Below are 24,321 nucleotides of genomic sequence, written 5' to 3'. Positions count from 1 at the left end.
TGACCAATATAGAAACATGAACAAAACCATTATGGAATACACATGTATGTGTAGAGATTAAAAAAGAGAGCAACTAAAAGAGAAAAATATATATATGTGACCAAAAGTTAGCCTTAATATACAAACCATTTGAAAAGGTGATGTATAATAAATAAATAGCAAATCTGAAAAAAATCAGAATTTCTGCCTTGATGGGGTAGGTTTTTGTCCTTCACAGTGATATTTCCTTTCACAACCTACCCTGGTAAGTGTGATATAATTAGCACTTCTAGTTAAAATATGTGTCACTAGATATGGGTTATGTGTAGTTCATCCCAAATGCTTTTTTAAAGTAGTAGTTATGTACACAATGTGGATACAACCATGTTGGTACCATCATTATCCTCCTCCCTGCCCTCCTCCCTCCACAGGGACCCTCCTTGTTGGGGAATATGGGGCATACATTGTGGGGTTAGCCATCAGCTATGGGTAAGAGGCAATGTCTCTGTACATAATGTACCAACATGTGGCCCTAACGATCTTTTGGCATCCTCTTCCTCAAATTTCCCTGAGCCATTATAGGTTTGGTTTAGGTCTACTTCAGTGATGAGGTCTTGGGAGCCTCTGTGTCCCTGGGTATCTGGATTGGTAGGAGTTGAGTGTGCTCTGTGTCTCTCTCCTTCACCCTTGTGCTTGTACCAGGTTGACAAAGAAAGCAGCACTCTTGCTCATTTCCCCATTTACTGTTGGTTTCAGCTGGGGCATTGGTGATTTGCAATGAGTTGATTCTTTCAGGACCTGTGTCCATCTGAAAAAGAGATGGAAATTGTCCAATGGAGAGTAAAGTCAGAACTAGATAAAAGGGATGACCATTATTATTTTAGAGAGAATTTAATAGGTGTAGGCCCTTTTGTAGCCCACAATTGGCGGGAGCATAATAATGGAGAGCAGGCTTGTTTTTTGGATAAGGTTCTGATTTGTTCCCCAGCTCCAGCTATGGGTTCCTTTCCACTTAGCAGATCAGTTAGACAAATCAAGAACAGTGTTACCCACCATGGCTGTGTGCCACTGTTGCACATGTGTAAGCAACACATTAGGTTGTTTGCTGCTGAGTAGCTTAGACCATGAGTTACTTAGACATATGTTAGTCATTTCCCCCAGTTGCTCATGTAGCACCTTGTGGCACTAGATGAGCTAACTGTCTGGGGGCTGACTCTCTTCCAGATTCTGGCCAGGTCACTCCAAGTTCCATACCAACAGCATATGGTATATTTGGCAGTAGGGTCTTACCACTAACTTTTGGTGGGTAATCAAGTACTCTGATAGAAATCTGTCTTCTTTTGGGAAACCTTGTAGGTCTCTCTGATCAACAGTTCATTGTGGGGCTGGAGAGATGGCTTAGCGGTTAAGCGCTTGCCTGTGAAGCCTAAGGACCCCGGTTCGAGGCTCAGTTCCCCAGGTTCCATGTTAGCCAGATGCACAAGGGGGCGCACGCGTCTGGAGTTCATTTGCAGAGGCTGGAAGTCCTGGCGCGCCCATTCTCTCTCTCTCCCTCTATCTGTCTTTCTCTCTGTGTCTGTTGCTCTCAAATAAATAAATAAATAAACAGTTCATTGTGGATATTAACAACATGCTACTACTGGGAGATAAAGGCCAGCACCAAGGAAAAGAAGGAAGAAAATGATAGGTAATATGAAAGAGATAGAGAGAAGAGAGAGACAGAGAAACAGGAGAAGACTAAAGTTAGTCTTCATTATACCCTCTCCAAGGCCGTGTGATTCAGATTTTTCCTCTAATAACTTGACAAAGGTTCAACCATTTAGTCTGCCTTTGTTTCTTTTTAAATATTTTTAAAGATTCATTTTTATTTATTTACCATAGACAGAGAGAGGGAGAGAGATGGAGAGAGTGAGAATGGGTGTGCCAGGGCCTGAAGCCACTGCGAACGAACTCCAGATGGATATGCCACCATGTGCATCTGGCTTATGTGGGACCTGGAGGATCAAACCTGGGTCCTTAGGCTTCACAGGCAAGCACCATAACCAGTATGCCTTCTCTCCAGCCCTAGTCTGTCTTTTAGGATGCATAATTTTATGGTACCATTGCCATTGGGTCCAGTTTTGTGTCCCCCACCCCCATCCTTACCCTCCCCTCCTGCCTCACCCTCCCTATTGTCCAGTTCTTGAGATGCTTTTTATGTATGTCACCATCTTGGACAGATTCAGGTTAGGAGCCACACATGAGAGAGACCATGCAGAGATTATCTTTCTGTGATTGGGTTAATTCACTGAGAATGATATGTCCCACGTTTGACCATTGTTTTCAAATTCCATTGTATCATTTTTCCTTAATGCTGTGTAGAATTATATCATGTAGATATACAACATCTTGGTTATCCATTTGTCTAATTATGGACACCTGGGTTGATTCCAGCTCTTAGCTAATATGAATTGAGCAGCTATAAACATGTTTGAGCGAATCTCTCTGAACTGAGGCATGGAGATTTTAGGGTAAATGCCCAGTAAAGTAATAACTGGGTCTGTTAGTAACTCTATAGTCAACCTTTGCAGGAGTCTCCATATTGCTTTTCATAGTGATTGTACCATCTACATTCTCACAAACAGTGAATGAGGGTTGCTATTTCTCCATATCCTCATCAGCATTTGTTTTCATTTCATTTTTTTAAATGTTTGCTATCCTTACTGGGATAAGGTGGAATATCATGGTTGTTTTCATTTGCATTTCCTTGATGATTAGGGTTGATACACATTTTCTTAAGTGTGTGTTTGCCATTTGTATTTCTCCCTCTGTGGACTCCTAATACAGGTCTCTGCCCCATTTTGTGAGTGGGTTGTTTGACTTCTTATTATTTAGGGTTTTGAGTTCTTTGTAGATTCTAGAAATTAGGCCACTGTCAGTTGTATAGCCAGCAAAAACCTCCTCCCATTCTATGGTTAATCTATTGGCTCTTATTGTATGTTTGTCTGTGATGAAACTTTTAAGCTTCATGAGATCTCAATGGTTGAATGATTGTTTAAGTTCTTGGGCCATTGGGGTTTCTTTTCCCATTCCTATGTCATGGAAAGTTCCACCTATTTATCCTCCAGTAGTAGCCAAGTTTCTGGTCTTATATTGAAGTCTTTGATCCACTTGGACTTGATTTTTGTGCATGACAAGATGTGTGGATCAAGTTTAATTTTCCTACAAATGGTTTCTCAGTTTGTCCCATGCTATCTTTTTTCCAGCTTATATTGCTAGGGCCTTTGTCAAATATCAAATAGCTATAGTTACTTGACCCAAAGTTCAGGTCCTCGATTCTGTTCCAGTGGTCTATAATCCTGTTTTTATGACAGTACCATGCTGTTTTTATTACTATGGTTTTGTAATATAGCTTTAGATCAGGTATGGTGATGCCTCCAGAGGTGTTTCTTTTGCTGAGGATATGCTTGGCTATCCAAGGCCTTCTGCATCAGGGCATCAGGGACCTCCCTGGCCAACAACTCACTGGAAGGTATCCAATCCCTGACACTGAAAATTTTCTAGCAACAATCTCCAGCTCCTTAGTGTTCCATGGTCCAAAAAAGTAGGTTTCCATATGATATATTTATATCCTCTTAGATTTTGATTAGTGCTCCCTCCACCCTTCCTTTACTCAATTTCTTCTGCCCTCATTTGGGATTTTTCACTCCAAATAATCTATCCTTCAACTTACATATATAAAATACCATTCTAATAATTACCCCCTCCCTGCCTTTCTCTTCCCTTTATATCTCTTTTCTAGCTTACTGACCTTTGCTACTGAGTTTTCTTCCTACTCACACAAAAGTCCAGTCACCTGTAGCTAGGATCCACATATGAAAGAGAACATGTGACGTTTGGCTTTCTGGGCCTGTGTTACCTCACTTAGTATGATATTTTCCAGATCCTTCCATTTTCTTGCAAATTTCATAACTTCATTTTTCTTTACTGCTGAGTAGACCTCCATTGTATAAATGTGCCATATCTTCATTATCCACTCATCAGTTGAGGGACATCTAGGCTGGTTCCATTTCCCAGCTATTGTGAATTGAGTGGCAATAAACATGTTTGAGCAAGTATCTGTAAGGAAATGGGATGAGTCCTTAGGTATATTCCCAGGAGTGCTATAGCTGGGTCATATAGCATTTTTGTCAAATATCATGTGGCTATAGCTACTTGGGCTTACATCTGGGTCCTCTATTCTGTTCTGTTGATCCACATGTCTGCTTTTGTGCCAGTGCCGTGTTACTATGGCTCTGCAGAATAAGTTAAAATCAGGTATGGTGATACCACCAGCCTTACTTTTGCTGCTCAGTACTGTTTTAGATATTAGAGATTTTTCATGCTTGCAAATGAATTTTTGTATTGTTTTTTTCCTATTTTACGTGAAGAAAGCCATTGGAATTTTGATGGGGACTGCATTAAATGTGTAGACTGCTTTTGGTAAGATTGCCATTCTCACAATATTGATTCTCCTGATCCAAGAACCAGGGATGTTTTTCCATTTTCTAGTGTCTTCTGCAATTTCTCACTTGAATGCTTTAAAGTTTTCATTGTAAAGATCCTTCACTTCCTTGTTTAGGTTTATTCCAAGGTACTTTTTTGTTTTTGATGAAATTGTGAATGGGATTGATTCTCTGATTTCATCCTCTGTGTGTTTGTTGCTAGCATATAGGAAGGCTACAGATTTCTGTGTATTTATTTTGTATCATGCTACATAGCTATAGGTGTTTATCAGCTCTAACAATTTGCTGGTAGAGACTTTAGGGTCCTTTATGTATAGAATCATGTCATCTGCAAATAATAACTTGATCTCTTCTTTTCTAATTTATATACCTTTTATGTGCATCCCTTGCCTTATTGATATGGCTAAGACTTCCAGTATTATATTAAATAAAAGTGGGGATAGTGGACACCCTTGTCTTGTTCCTGATTTTAGTGGAAATCCTTCCAGTTTTTTTTTCCCATTTAGTAATATGTTAGCTGTAGGCTTGTCTTAAATAGCCTTTATTATATTGAGATATGTTCCTTCTATTCCCAGTTTCTGTAGGACTTTTATAATGAAAGGATATTGGATTTTATTAAATGCTTTCCTGCATCTAATGAGATGATCATGTGAGTTTTGTCCTTCAGTCCATTTGTATAATGTATTACATTTATTGATTTGTGTATGTTGAACCATCTCTGCATCTTTGGGATAAAGCCTATTTGGATAGGGTGAGTGATCTTTCTGATATATTCTTGTATTCTGTTTGCCAATATTTTCTTGAGAATTTTTTCATCTATGTTCATGAAGGAGATTGGTCTGTAATTTTCTCTTTCTTGTTCTGGTTTTGGTATCAGGGTGATGCTGGTTTCATAGAAGGAGTTTGGTAGAATTCCTTCTTTTTCTGTTTTATGGAAAAGCTTAAGAAGCAATGGTGTTAGTTCTTCCCTGAAGGTCTGGTAAAATTCACCATTTAATCCATCTCAGCCCAGACATTTTTTAGTTGGGAGATTTTTGATAACTGCTTGGATCTCCATATTGTTATAGGTCTATTTAAGTGATTAATCTCATCTTGATTTAATTTAGGTAGGTCATATAAATCAAGGAAACAATTCATTGCTTTTAGATTTTCATACTTAGTAGATTATATGTTTTTATAATATGTCCCTATGATTTTTTGAATTCCTCTGGTATCCTCTGGTATGTGTTGTGGTGCTGCCTTTTTCATCTCTAATTTAATAATTTGCATCTCTGCTCCCTTTTGGTCAGATTTGCTAAGGGTTTATCAATCTTATTTATCCTTGCAAAGAAACAACTCTTTGTTTCATTGATTCTTTGGATTGATTTTTTGTTGTTGTTTTGTTTCATTTTCTATTTCATTAATTTCTACCCTAATTTTTTTTATTTCTTCCTGTCTACTGATTTTCAGTTTGCCTTGTTTTTCTTTTTCCAAGGCTTTAATTTGAAGCATTACGTCGTTTACTTGAGGCCCTTTTAATTTCTTAATGTAGACACAAAGCTATAACTTTCCCTCTTAGGACTGCCTTCACTGTGTCCCAAAGGTTTTGGTATATTGTGTTCTTATTATCATTTGTCTCTATGAATTTTTTGATTTCCTTCTTGATTGCTTCATTGACCCATTCATCATTTAGTAGTGTATTGTTTAGTGTCCATTTTGGGTATGCTCTATAGCTTTTCTTGCTATTGATTTGTAGTTTGATTCTATTGTGGTCAGATAGAATGCAAGGAATTTTTTCAATTTTCCTGTATTGGTTAAGATTTGCTTTTTGTCCTAATATATTGTCTATTTTAGAGAATGTTCAATGTGCTGCTGAAAAGAATGTATATTCTGCAGCATTTGGATGAAATGTCCTGTATATATCTGTTAGATCCATTCCTTCTATGGCCTCATTTAGTCCAGATGACTCTCTGTTTATTTTTTGCTGGGATGACCTGTCAGTTGATGAGGGTATGGTGTGGAAGTCACCCACTACCACTGTGTTTGGTGTTATCTGTTATCATAGTTCTAATAACAGTTGTTTGTTGAAGTTGGGATTCCCCCATGTTAGGTGCATATATGTTTAGGACTGTAATGTCCTCCTGTTGCAGTGTGCCTTTAATCATTATAAATTGAACTTCTTTATCTTTACTTACTAATGTTGGACTGAAGTCTACCTTGTCAAATATTAGGATAGCAACCCCTTCTTGTTTTCTAGGCCCATGTGCTTGAAACACTGTTTTCCAACCTTTCACCCTAAGATAGTTTCTATCCTTTGTAGAAAGGTTAGTTTCTTAGAGGCAAAATATTGAATGATCCTGCTATTTAACACAGTCTGCAAACATATGTCTTTTTGTTGGGGCATTGAGGCAATTGATATTAAGAGATATTATTGAGAGGTGTGTATTTATTTTTGCCATTTTTTGTAGTTCTTCCAGTTTTACCTTTGTTCTCTTGTTTTAACTAGTATTTGAGTATTGTTTGTTTTTTTCCAGGTTCCTGATATGTGTGCTTTATTTTTCTCTCCAGCATGGAGGATCCTTTCAAGTATTTTCTGTGGAGCTGATTTTGTCTTCAAATATTCTGTTAGCCAGCTTTTGTTGTGAAATGTCCTTATTTCTCTGTCTATTTGAATGGATAGCTTTGCCGGGTAAAGTAACCTTGGCTGACAGTTATCTTCAGAACTTGGAAAACATCACTCCAGTCCCTTCTGGCTTTTAAGTTTGTGTTGAGTAATCTGCTGTGATTCTGATGGACTTGCCTTTGTAGGTAATTTGATTTTTCTCCCTAACTGCATTCAACATATTTTCTTTGGTTTGTATGTTTGATAGTTTAATTATAATGTGGCGAGGAGAGGTTCTTTCCAGGTTTTGTCTGGTTGGTGTTCTAAAGGATTCCTGTATCTGCACTGGCATCTCTTTCCCTATTTGGGGGAAGTTTTCTTGTATGATCTTATTGAAGATCCCTACTATGCCTTTGGAGTTAAGTTCTTCTCCTTCAACTATACCCTGAATTCTTATGTTTGATCTTTTCATAGTATACCAAATATCTTGAAATTCGTATTAATACTTTTCTATTAGTTTGTCTTTCTCTTTGTTGGGCTGTGTTAGATCTGCCATGTGGTCTTCTAGTTTAAACATTCTGTCCTCTCCTTCATGCATTCTACTGGTGTGATTTTCTGCAGAGTTTTTTTTATTTCATTGGCTATGTTCTTCATTGCTAGTAAGTAATTCTGAGTGTTTTTTCTTTATTATTTCTATTATGCCTTGTATTCACCTCTTTATTTCATTAAATTGGTTTCCTGTGTCTTCTTTGATTCCTTTGATTTCCTCTTTCATTCCTTTGATTTCCTCTTTGACTTCTTTGAGCATATTTACAATCATTCTTTTGAAATCTTTCTCAGGCATTTCCTCTAACTCACTCTCACTGGAGGTCATTTCTGATGCATTAATACTTTTTGGTGGATTTATATTGTCTTGATTTTTGGTGTTTTTTGTGTTATATATAGTTTTGCATCTTTGATTAATTTAATGTCAGGATTTTCTAATTAGCTACAGTATTATTAGATCTATCAATCAACCTGATGTTACATATCTTCCGGGTGGGACTCATGGTGGTATGTGTGGCTCTTAACAGTCTCAGAGTATCTACATAAGTGACCGTTGATGTTGGGTTTGCCTGCTGTGAGAGTATTCAATTAGGCTGAGTAGAACAAAATACAGGCAGATTCTAAAATTTAACTAAATAATGTACACGTTCAATGAAAAACAGCACAGAGTATTTGTGCAAGAGTAGGTATTATGACAACCAGATCCTCTAACAAAGTCACTGTGCCTTGGGGTGTGTGTTGCCCCACACCCTTAATCCTGTCAACAAGAAGGTTAAGATGTCTGGTCTGTTGAGTGTTCCAAGTCAGGTTGTGACCAAATAAGACCCATTCCTTGTTTAATCCCAGTTACCTTTTGTGGTGATTTTGGTCTGTTATGCTGTGCTCCTGCTTGGGTCCCTCTTTGGCATGCTGTGGGTTCAAGTAGTCTGGCTGCTTTGCTGGATCGTTCCTCTGGTCACTGGTGCTGGTGGCTGTGAGATCCCTTCCCCAGGTCTCTGGCACTTGTGCAGTCAGTGAGGGAGGGGAGGCTGTGGATGGTGGCTCTAGTTCTCCCACTGGTCCAGTGATCTTCTATCTCGTGATCTGCTTCTCCAATGTTCACTGTGGTCCTCCTTTCATGTATCTTGAGCTTGCTAGGTGTTCTCATCTGAGTGGAAAAATCCCCTCACCTGGCTTTTCCTGTGGCTCAAGCCGAGCCTTGCAGCTGTGGCCCCGTGGACCTGCTGCAGCCATGGACCTGGTGCCACCACTGCTGGAGCCGCTTCTGCCTGCCTATGTGGGCTCTAGATGCTCTGGATCTCTCCTACTTCTCTGCTGCTGTTGATAATTTCTTCTACACATCACTTTTTAGTAGAAGAGTGTATTTTGATTTTTTTTTTTTTTTTTGGCTTTTTCTCCCCTAAGCTGCTTTGGTGTGATTCCTATGCTGCTGTCTGGAAGCCTCTTGAGTGTTTTTATGTTTTCATTGTATGGGTCTTTTACATCCTTGGTTAATGTTATTCCAAGGTATTTTTTGTTGTTGCTGCTATTGAAAATGGGACAATGTTGCTTATTTCTTTCTCTGTATCTTTGTCTTTTGCATATAGAAAGGCTACTGATTTTTGTATATTGATTTTGTATCCTGCTACTTTGCTGAAGGAGTTAATCACCTTTAAGAGTTTTGGATGAAGGTTCGCAATTGCCTTTTACAATGAGTTTTTAATCCTACCTAAGTGGATCAGCTGGACTCAGTCCTGGGTCAAGGGGAAGTCAAGTGGGAGTCTTGGGCTTCCTACAATCACTTATGTACCTGGTGCTCATGTATGGAAGAGGTGAAGTGATGAAATGCTGCCTGGAGCTGCTCTCCTGGAGCTCAAGTGATCACAGATCCTCTCCTTCAGGTTCTTCTGATTTTGCAAGGCTGGTTTGAGTAGCTTGCAAAGCTCTCACTAGGCTATTGTGAATGAAATGAAGCACTCTGGGAGACCAGATCTAGCAAATCTACATTGATTAGCAGCAGCATTTTCTCCTCCTCCTTTCTGGTGACATATCTCACCTGGATTAATAAATTTGTTTATAGGTCTTGTCTCTTGCCAAATAAGAGCATAATGTGTGATATCCTATTCTGCCGTCTTACACAAATGTCACCTCACCTCAAGGTTTTTTTGTTTGTGCAACAGTCTGTGGAGGATTTATTTATCTTTATTATGGTAATGTGCATATGACATAACATTTATCACTTCCAAGTGTGCAGTTTAGTGACATTAAGAATATTTAAAGTTTTGTTCAAGTATCATCAGTAATTTACTTCCTGAAAATGTTCACCACCCCTGAGCACATTACACAGTTACATCTCATTTCTCTTGCCCCCACCTCCTGGAAACCACTAATCTAGCATTTTTGTCTCTATAGATTTAATTATTGTAGATTTCACATAAATGGAATTTTTCCATTACTTGTCTTTTTCTTGTGGACCCTTTCATTCAACATAATATTTTCAAGGTTCTCATCCATGTTGTAGCATGTGCCAATACTTGATTCCTTTTAAGGAATGAATAATATTCCATTGTATGGTTGTACCACATTAATTTATGTATTCATCAGTTGGTGGTTATTTATGTTATTTCCAGTGTTTGACTGCTATGAATAACTTTTCTAGCCAGGCATGGTGGCACATGCCTATAATCCCAGCACTTGGAAGGCAGAGGTAGCAGGATCTCTGTGAGTTTGAGGCCACCCTGAGATTATATAGTGAATTTAAGGTTAGCCTAGGATAGAGTCAGACTCTAACTTGAAGCCCCCCAAATTTTTTCCTAGACATATTTGTGTACAAGGTTTTCTGTAATATCTATTTTCAGTCTTTTTTAATTAGGTAATACGGAGTGATGTTTCTAGGTCATTTGTAGATAATTATAGAATGTCTCTCAGATTTTCAGGCTGTTCTATTTTCTTTTGGCTCATCTCTTTAAGGATCTGCTCCCTGCCATAATTATGGTGGTTGTTGTTTTGTTATTATTAGTTATCCATGTCTGTTCACCATTCCTTTTTCCTTTCATTTTGTTCTCTCTGGATTCCATATTCACCTGCCTTTTGAATTTTTTTTATGGGGGGGGGTGAGCATGCCAGAGCCTCTTGTCACTGCAAATGAACTCCAGATGCAAGCACTATCATATACATCTGGCTTACATGGGTACTGGGGAATCAAACCTGGGTCCTTAGGTTTTGCAGGCAAGCACCTTAAGTGCTAAGCCATCTTTACAGCCCTGCCTTTTGAATTTTACTAAAAAAAAAAAAGATAAACAATAACAGTCAATTAACTTATCTATTTTATTTAGTAGATGACTACTATAGCTGTGGTATGCAAGGTAATCAGTGAGGAGCTAAGTTTTAACTGCAAAAGCATGTTAAAAATATCAACCAAAATAAAAGCTTCCATCAGGCGGGTAGTTCATGCCGTAATCCTAGTATTGAGTAGGCTCAGGCAAGAATTTGTTAAATTAAAAGCCATCTTGGACCACATTAGTGAGCTCCAGGCTATCTTGTGCTAACTAGTGAGAATCCATCTCAAAAACCAAACCAACCAAATAATCGAAAAACCAAATAACCAACCAACTGACCAAACGAACAAACAAACAATAATAAAACTTCTTTCCTGGATCCAAAGCTATCAAAAGCCTAAAGGTTCTAGAATTTGGGCCTCTGGATTACATATTTTACTTATTATTTTACTACTATTGTCATATTCTGTTTTCACACCTGTTGCTCCTATGAAGATTTGTAAGGATTGCAAAGATTCATCATTAATCAATAGGGCCTCTGTATCTGTGGTGAATGTTTTCTTAGACCCTTTACCTATGTTCCACACTTTGTATTATTTTCCTCATACTTTCATTTTGCAAATTATGAAGTTTCAAAGTCTTTTCTAGTAAAGTGTCACTTCACCTGTGAGGTTAGGTCATCATTGTTTCATGATAACCATGTGAACTGCTTTTAAAAAAATAGTGTGACATTTATTAGCATACTAAAAGTCATATATCATATAAGAACAAGGCTTCAGAGGGAGTAGGTGTGGCATTGTCATGGTAGCGCAGAGAGTACTTTAGTGTATGATAACTAAAAATGGCCTATTACAAAGGTAAAGAAGGAAGTACCTCACTAAGGGATAAAAAGAGGACCCCATTTGTTCTAACAAAGTGTTCCAATTTTTTTGATACTCAAGAAGTGGTGATTAGTATAAATATTTTTTGGTTATATATACTATTATAATTTCTTGTTTCTGGGACAAAACAACCAACTAAAAGCAGTTGTTGGGAGGAAAAGTTTCTTTTCAGCTTAGAGTCTCTAGGGGAAGCTCAACTGTGGTAGGGAAACTATGGTAGAGCCATGGCTGGGCATTCATTATTCCTTGATATAGAGGTAGAGTATAACAGCAAGAGAGTGAGCTAAGGTCTGGCAAGGCAGAAACTGGGCTAGAACACCCCAAAGCTTCTCTTAGCAATGCACCTCCTTCCACGAGGCTCTACTTCTTAAACCACCCCAAGCTGGGGACCAAGCATTCAAAACACATGAGTTTATGGGGAATCCAGATTCAAACAGCCATAAGTACTATTTCCTAAAGGCTGTAGAAAGGAACATGACTTTATGGGATAGTAATAGGGTTTATTAGGGAAAGCATTTATATAATCAAAGAAATTCCAGAGTTTTTGAGGTAGACTTAAACCAGTTACTTTCAGTGTAAGACCTCTGAGGGTCTTTAAAATATTATTACACTTTATTATAATATATCAGAGATGCATGTAGTATACAGTATTTTCTACACTTCTTAATAGAATTATTTTTGTAAAGCATTTTGTAAGACTAGCATTTAGTATATGCTTTAAGAGGTGTTATATCATATTGCTTAGTACCTTAGAGTTATTTATTATAGCAATAATATAGTCATACATATAGTATCTTTTTTGTTTATTTAGATTTTGAAATGCAGTCTCATTCTTTATATTCTGTATAACTCGCTATGTAGCCCAGGTGGTACTTGAACTGACAAAAGTCTTCCTACCTTAGCCACCTGAGTGTTGGAATTTCATCATTTCTGAATTAAACATAGTAATTTAGTGTTGAGATATGCATTAGGGTAGCATGTTTTTTTCTACAAGTTCCTAGATAAGTTCTCTTTAAATATTAACATGCTTAAGAGCAACCTTGGGCAATGGGGTGTGATACAGTGCTAATTCCCAGGATCCTCATTAAAATGTTTGATTTATTTGGGTTGTGATGTGTGTCTCACATTTGACACAGGCACCATGTTAATTCGGATTACTCGAACTTGGAGGATGCACTGAAGTAGTATCCAGGAGTGGTTGTAGGAAAGAAGTTCAAGATAACCCAGAAAGCAGTCTTGACTAAGGTCTGAGACTAGAGGGTGGGCCCTGTGAATCTGAAAAGGGCAGTGGGCACCATGACAATGTTGCTTCTCTGATCATTGAGAGCATAGGTACCCTGGAAGACTATTTTGCCCATGTGGCATTTCCTGGGATCAGCCCTGCAGTAACATGCCCATAGTGTGCCATCTGGCCCGCCTCCCTGCTTTTCTGACACTCCCACCCAAATACTTTCTCTACTGCCATCATGAACATTCAGAGCCCCTGGCTGTCATGTCCAGAAAGCAGGACCCTCCGTTGGGAGCTCCCCCCTCCACCCCACCCATTGTTCATGACTTGTTGTTGGCCAGAAATGAATGGCATTTCTCGGAATTAGCCCAGGAATTTCTGCTGATAAACAAATGAAACTCTCAAAGGGAAAAGCAATCAACATAGTTTGAAATAAAATCAGTGTTTTCAACTTAGTCTGTTTTCAACTTAGTTTGAAATAAGAGTCACATCCAGAATGTTTTAAGAAAAGGATTAGTGAAATGTCTTTTAGTGGGCTTTCATTCTAGTTGCAGGCCTAACCTTTGAACTAGGGCGACTTCTACTTGAGTAAGTAGAAGTGGTTGTCACCTTGATTTCCTGGGACCTGTTTCCAAGACTTGTGGAGCCAGCACAACAGCCTTGCTCCCCTTCAAACTTACTTCCTGCCAAGTTGCAGGACACATGAAATTATCATTACATGTGTATTTTTTTCATGTAAGCCCAGATTGATTCTTTCTCTTTGAAAGTAGTAATTTAGCTCTTAGTAATCATTTTCTAACTAATCTGAACATGTTATCCAAATGCAGAAATTGATTTCTTGAAGAGAGAGGAGGTGGGTATTGGTGAAAATATCCTGAAGCCACTACCTGAGCTGGGTACCTGAAAGCATTATGGTAGGGGGTTGATTTTGAAGAAGTAGCCTCTCCCTAACAGGAAAGATAAGTTCTCTCTTTGTGGCAGAAGACATAGTGGTTTCTAAAATGAGTCACCAACTCTTAAGTTTTTGACATTGGGGTTGTTAATTTAAAACCAGTATGTTCTCAAACTAAGCAAATATCTTTGTTATCTGTTACCTAAAGCCAAACAGTTTCAATTTAGGGTTTTGGATGCAAAATAACTATAACCCAAAAGGTTTTCCAGATTATTTGCAACCACTTAGATAAATAACTGTCTTTATAAGAATGATTTTATCTGATTTTTGTTTTTAGAGTTTTATAGTCAGTTATCCTCTAGAAGTGATTTAGGAAACTGGCAGACTTAGGATATCAGCAATTGAAATTTGTTCCAAATTCCACCTCTACACAGGGCTCTATTTTCAGCCATCCAATTGTATTATTTTATAAGTGTCTTTAAAAATATTTTTTATATTTATTTGCAAGGGGAGGGAGAGAAGGGAGAGGAAGGAGAATGGGCATGTCATTGCTTCCTGCCATGGTCTGGATTTACATGGGTATTGTGGATTGATCCAGGCCCTCCAGGCTCTAAAATGAAGTGTCTTTAACCATTGGGCAATCTCACAACCCTATTTTTAAATACCTTGATGTGCTTATTGTCCCTTGTCTTTTTTACATACACACTAAGTCCCAGAGGGTAGAGCTTGGTCAGCAATATATATTTTTGTTTGCTTATTTTTACTTATTTTTATTTGAGAGTGACAGAAAGAGAAAGAGGCAGATAGAGAGAGAGAGAATGGGCACACCAGGTCCTTCAGCCACTGAAAACAAACTCCAGATGTCTGCGCCCCATTGTGCATCTGGCTTATGTGGGTCCTGAGAAATGGAGTCTTGAACCGGGGTCCTTAGGCTTCACAGGCAAGCGCGTAATGGCTAAGCCATCTCTCCAGCCCAAGGAAGACACTTTTATAAGCAGACAAAAATATATTGCTGGGCTTCTTCCTTGGGCTGGAGAGATGGCTTAGCAGTTAAGCACTTGCCTTTGAAGCCTAAGGACCCTGGTTCGAAGCTTGGTTCCTCAGGTCCCACGTTAGCCAGATGCACAAGGGGGCGCACGCGTCTGGAGTTCGTTTGCAGAGGCTGGAAGCCCTGGCGTGCCCATTCTCTCTCTCTCCCTTTATCTGTCTTTCTCTCTGTGTCTGTCACTCTCAAATTAAAAAAAAAAGTGTCTTCCTAGTATTGTACTCTGAATTGGACAGAGACTAATATATTTTAACGAAGGGTTCAAAATCCAACTTGCCCTGTGGAGGCAGGGGGATCACTAGATTTTATTCTCATTGAGAAGAAAGGGAAACATGAAAGTGAAAATCCTTGCAAATTCTCTGTTCTTCCCTTTATAAAATCAGATGAGGATGGTAACAACTGAAAAAAGAAAATTTGAGGAAGCCAAGGGATCTTAGAAGAATCTAGGAAATGTTGGCTTTCTGTCCTCATGTCCTATGGAAGGAGGAAGATTCCAGAAACCACACAGTCTCTGACAGTGACAGACATAACAAACAACAGCTAGCGTTACTAAGTATGAAATGCTGAGTTTTGAAAGCCAGACCTATTCCTCATTCACATATCTGAAGGAACTTCAGCCAGACTCCTCTATTAGGAACTGATTAGTAGTAGCTTGTCATCTGCTCTCAGAGATATCCACAGTAGTAGAAATATATCACTGTTTCCCTTTATCTTGGGAAATATGTTTCCAAAAGGGCCTCCTTTGCCCTTGCTTTCTTGGGGAAATGATATCTTGAGCCATGCAATGTAATTTTAGAGCATAAAAAAGGATTACTAAAAGTTTTGAGTATCAATCCCGTGAGGCAATGTTGAAGGAAACTGTAATTACTGAACCTGGTGAAAGGAGTACCGAGGAGGCTTCAACAGCTTCACAAAAAAATAAATGATGTTCTCCTTCCATTCCAAAAGGGGAAACTGGGCAGAAATGAACTTTAGCATGAGAAAGTCCACCTCAAGGAGGTATTTCAAAATATGAGTAAGGGGAGGTCATTTGAAAGTCACTATGTTAGAGGTCAAGCCTAATGCTGAGCAAAGACAAGACATATGTGTGTCACAATACTCAACATGGGTAGCAACTTCCAGTAGAGTAGAAGACTGACATTGTGCTCACCGTATTGGGTGGTAACTGGAAGAGCTGGTATATAATCATCCATTCAACTATGTACTTCTGTTTTCAGAATGCATGTCATATTACTCAGGATAACATATATTGATGAAAACTTATTTTTTATTTATTTGGTATTGTATGATTGGAGGCAAAGTTGATGAGAACATCTTGAAATTTATAATCAAGCAGGATAACCTATATATGTGTATGGATATGTGGGGACGACTGTTATAGTTGCTGGGTTATTTGTATTACTTTGGTCTTTTGGGAGTTTCATTTGCATTCTCTCCATTTCCTTCCCTTTCCTTGTGTCCCTGCTCTCCTTCTGTATCTCTTTCCCTCCCTCTAGCTTCCCCTCTCCCACACTCTACTCTCTTTTTGTCCCATCTCTCACTCTTGTTCAAAGCAGAGCAGTACCAAAATATAAGGTCTGCAGAAGCTGTTCTGTCCTCTAGGTGGGCCCTGAAGTTAGTAAGATGACATTTGGGCCACCCTGTATGCTCACATGGGGAATAAAGACATCTGGCTCTAGGCTGAAATCACTGACTTAGAGTGGCTGTTGGGCTTTCAGAAAGTCAGGTTCATTGTAATCACTTTTAGGAGATAGGGAGCTTTTCTCTGTTGAGGATCATGCCCTCAATCAGATGAAGCCGGATTGTGCTGTCACGGGTGTAGGGGAGAAAGGCTTAGAGCCACACAAGAGATGGTGGTCTAGTCCTGTTCTATTCTCCCTCTCCCACCACCAGTTTACTGTGTGTTACACGTATGTTAACTTCTTTGAACCTTCTTTCTCAATTCATAAAACAAGCAGTAATTCCTTCCTTCTCTTTAAGGCTTATGTTAACAGCAAACAAATATGACATAGGACATTGTTTTGATACAGATATCGTTCGTATTCGTCACTTTTTTATCACTATGACAAAATGCCTGACAAGTAACTTCAGGATGCAAATGTTTCTTTTCGATCACAGAATCAGGAAGAATTTAGCCTATCGCTATAGGGAAGGGATGGGAGAGCAGCTCCACCATGGAGGTGGGAGCATGCAGCAGCTTGTTCACATGGCATAGATGCAAAGATGCGATTTAGACCAGAACCAGGAACAGATATAACCTTAAATGTCCCCTCCCTAGTGTTCTACTTCTACCAAATAGGCCCTGCATCTGGGCATACCTGCACGTGACAGAGCTTGAACCTTGACCATTTAGTACTTGTGATCCCAGATCCTGACAACAGCAGCATTATAATCAGATAGTGACCATATGTCTTCAACTCCAGGAAAGAGAAGTGTGATGATGTAAGGAAAAAAGTGTTATGATGTTCACACAGAAGGCATACAATCTGTGGTATCTCTGTAGCTTTTCCAAGGTCTTCTGATTAGGTTCTGCCAGATGCCATGAGGTCAGTGAGCCATAATTCTAACTTTGTAAAGCTGGGAACCCTTAACAGATATTTCGGCAATGCTTGGAGTACACCCCTGGATAAGGTGAAAATTTCTACAGCGCCTGGAAAACACAAAGGGATTTGTTGAATTTGGGCTAGGCCTGACTCCTCCCTTCCTGAATCATTAAAGAAAAAAAAAGCAAGCAGTATTCTCTGCTTTCTACTCTTTTGTGCAAATTAGGCTGATATACTTCCTGTCCACTAGCCAGGACTGCTCTGCTCCCTCCTTTCTTACTAATTCATAGCTGGCCTGGAAGCTGGCATCTAGCATCTTTTACAAGAGCACAGCATAACTCTGCTGCTCGGAGTCCTCTGAGACCACCTACATCAGTGAAAAGAGCAATTGCTGCAGTGCTCTTTCCAAGCCAAGGAGAGTCGGCCCCCATCATTTCTCTTAGGGCTTTGGAACTATTTTGTTATCATAGTGATATGATGAGGAATGTCACTGGCATTTAGTGGTCAGCAATTAAGGATGTTAAATAGTCTACAATGAGTAGGAAGACAATGCAGTGAAGAAGTGTCACATGCAAAATTCCACTGATGAAAATGAAGCTGGGTTATCTTTTTCTGAAGTTTTTTTTTTTTTCATTATCAGCAGAAAAGTTAATGCTGAAGTTCAAGAAATCACTAAAGACACAAGTCTGTATGTCAGTGGAAGACTTGGGCTGGAGCTCTAGTTCAGTGGTAGAGTGCTAACATTGAGCATGCTTAAAGTTCTGGGTTAAATCCCAGATAACAGATATTAAATTACAGGGAGACTGTTTGGGAGACCTTCAAGTACTGAATCTATGGAGCAGAGAGGCCTTGTGCGTTTTACACATGCTAATATTACTGTGAGAGGATATACATATTGTGAGGCTGTAAGAAATTGTATGTGAGAGTATATAAGTTGAGAATATACTATTTCCTACTTCACAGATCTGTTGTGATAATTTACTGAACTACAGTTTGTAAACATTGCACAGTCAGTGTCTGGTCTGTAGTAGGCCTTTGATAAACTTAAGCTATTGTTTTTATCATTTTAAAATGTGGGGCCAGCATTCAGTGTGGAGAAGTAGAAACATTCTGGCCAGAATGGAGATGAGAATTTTATGCTAAGGCTTAGTGATAGTTTCTGGCTAGTTTCAAATATGTGTGTACACTTACTTTCTAACCCTAGGACAATATAATTTTTAGCCATTTGCCATCAGAGTGTACATGTTCCCATGTAAAGCCATAGCATTATTTTATGTGGATTGGCTACTTGCCACACATGGCAAGTAGAAAGCTGCTATCTTAAAAAGTGTGGGTCTAGCCCTAGATGGGGTAACATATACCTCTAATTCCAGAAAACAAGAAGCCGAGGCAGGAGGATCACAAATGGGACACCAGTGTGGGCTGCATTAAAGGTCAGCCTGAGCTATGTAGGAAAATTCTGTCTCACAGTACCAAGAGTTGAATATGTAGCAGCTCAGTGGTAGAGTGCTTGCCTAACATGTAAAGTCTCTGATTTCAATCCCCAGTACCCCAAAGAAACACACATAATACATGCACACATTTAAATATTAAAAACTATGGATCTTCCTTTAAGCCCAGGTCAGCAGGGCTTTTCCCATGTATTGTGACACAAAACAGAAGAACAACACTGAGGTCAGAGCCAGGGGGATGCATTAGAAAGAAATTAACTTGGGAGGAGCTGGGTTAAAGAACAAAAGTCTTAACCCAAGAAGGAAGCAAAGAGAAAAATTGGAGGAAACAAAAACTGGGAAGAACAGGATACATAAGCTCATCCAGCTGCCCCCAAACTGAACTTACAATGTTTGCTGTGTTCTCTTTGGAAGAGGGGTTGACTTGTCCAGCATTCAATGGAAACTTGTTGATTGACACTGAGTTTGGCACAACTTCAATGTGAGTGTGCCTTCAGCTATTTATTTGATTTTTAAAAATTGCATCCTTTGCAGTAAGACTGTTTAGCTTCTACTGGCGCCCTGGGCCAGTAAGTTTAGATTGTTAAAATAGCAGCCATTAACACTCTCTGTGTTATGACACTGTCATTTCTGCCCCCCTTTATAGGAACTGGGCAAGAGATTGTTTGACAGAAGTTAAAATCTCTCTTCACCAAAAAAGTAATGGAGACTTCTCAGAGTCAGAAGCACTTTCTCCTAGTCCTAACCCTGATAGCTTTTGACTCTGTCCACCCTCACCCCACACCCACACATACAGCTTTCATGTAAACTTTAGGATGTATGCACTCTCACATACACTCACACTTACAAGCACACACCCATCCCACAAGCTAGAGGTATCCCAGAGAGTCCGTATGCTTTCGTTGCTATTCTTTTGTTTTCTTTCCTTTATTTGCCTCATTTTAACTTGAAATAAGTCTTCAGAATGACATTGGGTATTTTTTCTCATGTATTAATAGTGCATGGAGTGAGAGTGCATGTAAGGACTTCCACCTCAGTCCTGGCCATGCTGGTTTCTCCAAATTAATAAGTATAAGGCTGACTTTCATTGATCAATCTGGTCTTTGAGGAACTTTACATACAATGTCTCTTGAGCAAATAGCCCAGGTAGTTTCTAAAAAATGTATGAATTTCAGGATTACCTAGATTATTCATAGGTCTGCTTAAAAGGGAATTTTTTATGAAAGGAATGGATGGCCTTGGCTTTCCTGAAGACCCTGGGGAAAGATCAAAGGAACAGAGACAATGCTGGCTGTGTGGAGTTTCTCAGCTACCTGGACAAGGCAGTAATCATGACCCTACACAGAGCCCACCACCATTTAAGAGTATGAGCATTGGTCACAACAGAGCCATTGCCATAAGCCCAGGCATAAGCACATGAGCAGCATGATCTCTGAACATCATTGGTACATGTTGTCTCTATCAGCACTGTCCAGTGGTACTCTGTGCAGTAGTAAAAACATCCCATTACAGTAGTCACTAGCACATGGGACACTTGAAATGGGACAGTGTAAGATCAAGCAACTATATTTAAATTTTATTTCATGGCAATTAGTTTAAAATTAATCCTTGACTAGGAGCTATCATATATAATGGAATAAATCTGTCCCATTCATTAGTACTATTGTACTGCACTGAATTTAATATTAAATTGAATCTTGAACCTTCTATCCATTCCTTTAGTGTCCTGTAACTATCAAAAAACTTCTCAAGGACAGGAATCCTATGTTATACAACCACAGAAAGCCATACCTTGAAGAGATATTTTATTTATGCCCATCTCTCCACACTTGACAAATAGAGAAATAGAGAAAGACCACAACTTAGCCAAAGCCATAGTGCTCCATAGGGACATTTAATGAGCCTGGACCCAGTTCTCCTTGCCTGCTGGATTGAGAGTCTACCACAGCTCCTTTGCTGACAATGTTTTAAAGAGTGAATATCCTCTTTGTGTACATTGTCTTCACTGTTATGAGATTTATCCCCTGACATCTGGAAATACCAGGGACCCAATTCTACCTTTTCTGTCCTCATATACCATGGCAGAAATTAGACTCTGAACAACGTTTTGTGGAGTGAATTACTTCTCTAAGGCCGTCACATTTCCTAGCATCTTTTATGTGATGTTTTGCAAGAAACTGCATATATTCTAGTGCCTTTGAGTTAGTCAGAGCTTATGCCTTCTCACTACAAGGAGACATAGTATCTATGCATGTAAGCATGTGTTCAGGTACAGAACAGAAAGACTTAGGAAGCTTCTGGGCAGATGACAGAAAGGGACATTGACCTCCCAGACACTATATTCTGAATTGTCTAGACATGGTGAATTGTCCATTGCTGGCAAACAAGGACCTCACCCAATGCCTTCTCTTCTCTACCTCTCTACAGTAACCTAGAACAAAATATATCCCAGGTAGGATGTGGTAACAGGGAGGTATTCTTCTAGTTACCTTAGAAAGTGCAATAAAGGGCTGGAGAGATGGCTTAGCGGTTAAGCACTTGCCTGTGAAGCCTAAGGACCCCGGTTCGAGGCTCGGTTCCCCAGGTCCCACGTTAACCAGATGCACAAGGGGGCGCACGTGTCTGGAGTTCCTTTGCAGAGGCTGGAAGCCCTGGCGTGCCCATTCTCTCTCTCTCCTTCTATCTGTCTTTCTCTCTGTGTCTGTCACTCTCAAATAAATAAATAAAAAATTTAAAATAAAGAAAGTGCAATAAAGTACGCAGTCCAAATTAATCTCAAAATCAACTGCTAAAAGGGAAGACATTTCAGTTCATAGATCCAAGTGAAGTATCCATTGATCTTCCTTCTCCTCACTGCTTCTCATGCTAGACCTTTGACCCTCATCCAAAGACAACCAATGGTAACCCAGCAATAACTACATTGAAGGAATACCTGTTAACAGCCACCAAATGTCAAGTTGCAGCCAGAGAGCCCTGTCAAGAGCCAGACAAATATCCTGTGCCCCAACAGCAGTGCATGGCCTGCTCATTTGCTAGTACCACCTCATGAAGGAGTGATCTGGTACTGAGATAGAAGGTTTCCAGGGACCCACCCAGTCCTAAAAATCTGTAGCCCAAGTATAGATATTGTATGCCAAGGACACTGGAGAAAGTCTTTGGAGCATGTAGAACACCAAGCCAATTGGAGTGCCTGCTAAGCCAGCCCAGGATTCCTAGCATTCCAGCCACGCCATATCCACCCCCACCCCCGGAGGGCAGCCAGTGGCCACAGCAGAGGCTATGTCCAGCGGGCCAAGACCAGCATTGGAGCCTCCAAAAGCTTGCTTCCTTACTGAGAGCCTGCCTGCTTGCCCCGTGTTGAGTTCAGGGTGGTGAACAAGCTGTAACGCCCAGTTTAGCATAAGAATCTGAATTGCCATGGACTCTCCAGGCAATGAATCATTTTGAACAAGCACTTAAGCAACTTTCCACTGAGTCATCATGAAGACTGTCAGGTTCACTAATCCTGACATATACTGTGCATATCCTTTGTTAAGATCTTGTCCCCATCCTAATACTGGGGGTGGGGTACAAACAACAGAACTTTAACATTGTACTCTTTGGAAATCATTTGTGTTAGGATTTCCATTGCCTAAAGCACAAAGGAAAACCCTACCAGTATCAACTCTTGATCTGTGTGCTTTTGGCTACATAGTCACAGAGAGTATGAACCCTTTACTGTTAGTGGCTCTGCATGTTCAATTTCTTTTCCAGATCTTCTGTACATCTGCTTTCATTTGGCTTCTTCTAGACCAGAGACTGGCATTTGTTTTTCCCTGTAAAGATCCAGATAGTAAATATTTTTAACATTTTCAGGCACCTACTGCAAAACTCTTCCTCTGCAGTATGAAAGCAGCCATGGACAGTATTGTAAATAATTGAGTGTGGCTGCATTCCAATAAAACATTATTCACAAAGACAAGTCACAGGTCCATGTGGCTCACATGTCTGTTCTAGCTCAGTATTTAAAACACTTAAAGGTTTATTCCTTACTCATACATGCCCATCTCAGTAAGCCATTCTCTTCAGTGGACCCTGACTGGCAGAGCCTTACCACCTGAAATTTAGTTCTAGTGGTATGGGAAGGAAATATATAACAAATGGTACCCTGGCTCTTAAAATTTGTTTTTTGCCCAGAAGTGACACAATTATTTCTGTTCATATGTCTTGGGTGAGAGTAAGCCAAATAACTAGGACTTGAATTCTTAGGGACAGAAAAATGGCAATGGTACCATGTTCCTGGGCAGGGGCATGTTGACCAATATTCCTAACAAACATATACTACATGAACTACTTCGTTGTATTTTCCTTTTTAAAAAAAAATTGTTTATTTTTACCTATTTATTTGAGAAAAACAGAGAGAAAGGCAGATAGAGGGAGAGAAAGCAAGAGAACAGGCGCACCAGGGCTTCCAGCTGCTCCAAACAAACTCCAAACACATGCGCCCCCTTTTGCATCTGGCTAATGTGGGTCCTGGGGAATCAAGCCTCAAACCAGGGTCCTTAGGTTTCACAGGCAAGAGCTTAACTGCTAAGCCATCTCTCCAGCCCTCGTTGTATTTTTCTTCATGCCTTTCCTAGCTTAGTCTTTAAATTATCTGGTTTAATCATCTTTTTTTCCTAACTCTAGCTGACTTTCCTCATTCATGCTGGTCATTGATAGTGACATTTGGGAACATAGTTTAGGGACTCAAGCATTGGGACACTAAGCATTCCTCAAAATGCTGTGTAGACCAGCCATGATCATGAAGTTAGGCCTCTGAGCAAGGTCCAACATGCCATCTGATCCAAGTATTGATTGCCATTGGGCAGCAAGCCTGAGAACAATTGGACCTCCCATGTCTCTGGTTTTCATTTCATTTTTATTTACTTTTAGTGTGAATTTGAATCAGAGATGGAATTCTAAGCACAGTGACTCTAGGCAGTTCCTGTCTAGAGGTGGATTGCTATGGAGAGCAATTGTTTAGATGGAAGGGAGACATTAGAAATAAAGTATAGATGATGGTAATGCAATGTTATAGACTGAAGTAATGGTTCTGGAGGAGGGAATATATTAGAAAATGCAAAATTGTCAGGATAAGCTAATTGCTGTAACAATCTCCAAACTTCCATGGCTAAACACAAAGGTAGGGGTAGCAGGATATGAAGAAAGAAGGACTGGGGCACACATTTATCCAGGGGCCCAGACTCCATTCTCCTTAGTGGCCTTCCCTTCCTCTGTGTCCCCAGACTCAGGGAGGACTGCACATGGCCCTCAGTCTATGGGAGAACAAATTAAGGAAAGGTGTACAGGACATTTTACAGGACTTGCATCTAAGGAATGCCTGTCATTTACTACCAAGTTTCAATGATTACATTCACATGGCTCCACCTAACCGCAAAGTAGGCTATGAATT

General features: G+C 39.6%; 1 protein-coding gene across 3 annotated transcripts in view; it reads left to right on the top strand.

Annotated features, from left to right (window-relative positions):
• Chrdl1 (chordin like 1) overlaps positions 1 to 24,321 on the top strand; it is a 134,634-nt gene that overhangs the window by 42,610 nt on the left and 67,703 nt on the right. The gene's annotated exons all lie outside the window — the stretch shown is intronic.

The sequence above is a fragment of the Jaculus jaculus genome, chromosome X, assembly GCF_020740685.1.
Source record: "Jaculus jaculus isolate mJacJac1 chromosome X, mJacJac1.mat.Y.cur, whole genome shotgun sequence".
Classification (NCBI taxonomy): Eukaryota; Metazoa; Chordata; class Mammalia; order Rodentia; family Dipodidae; genus Jaculus; species Jaculus jaculus.
The sequence above is the reverse complement of the archived record's forward strand: the minus strand, read 5'-3'. Positions and strand labels throughout refer to the sequence as shown.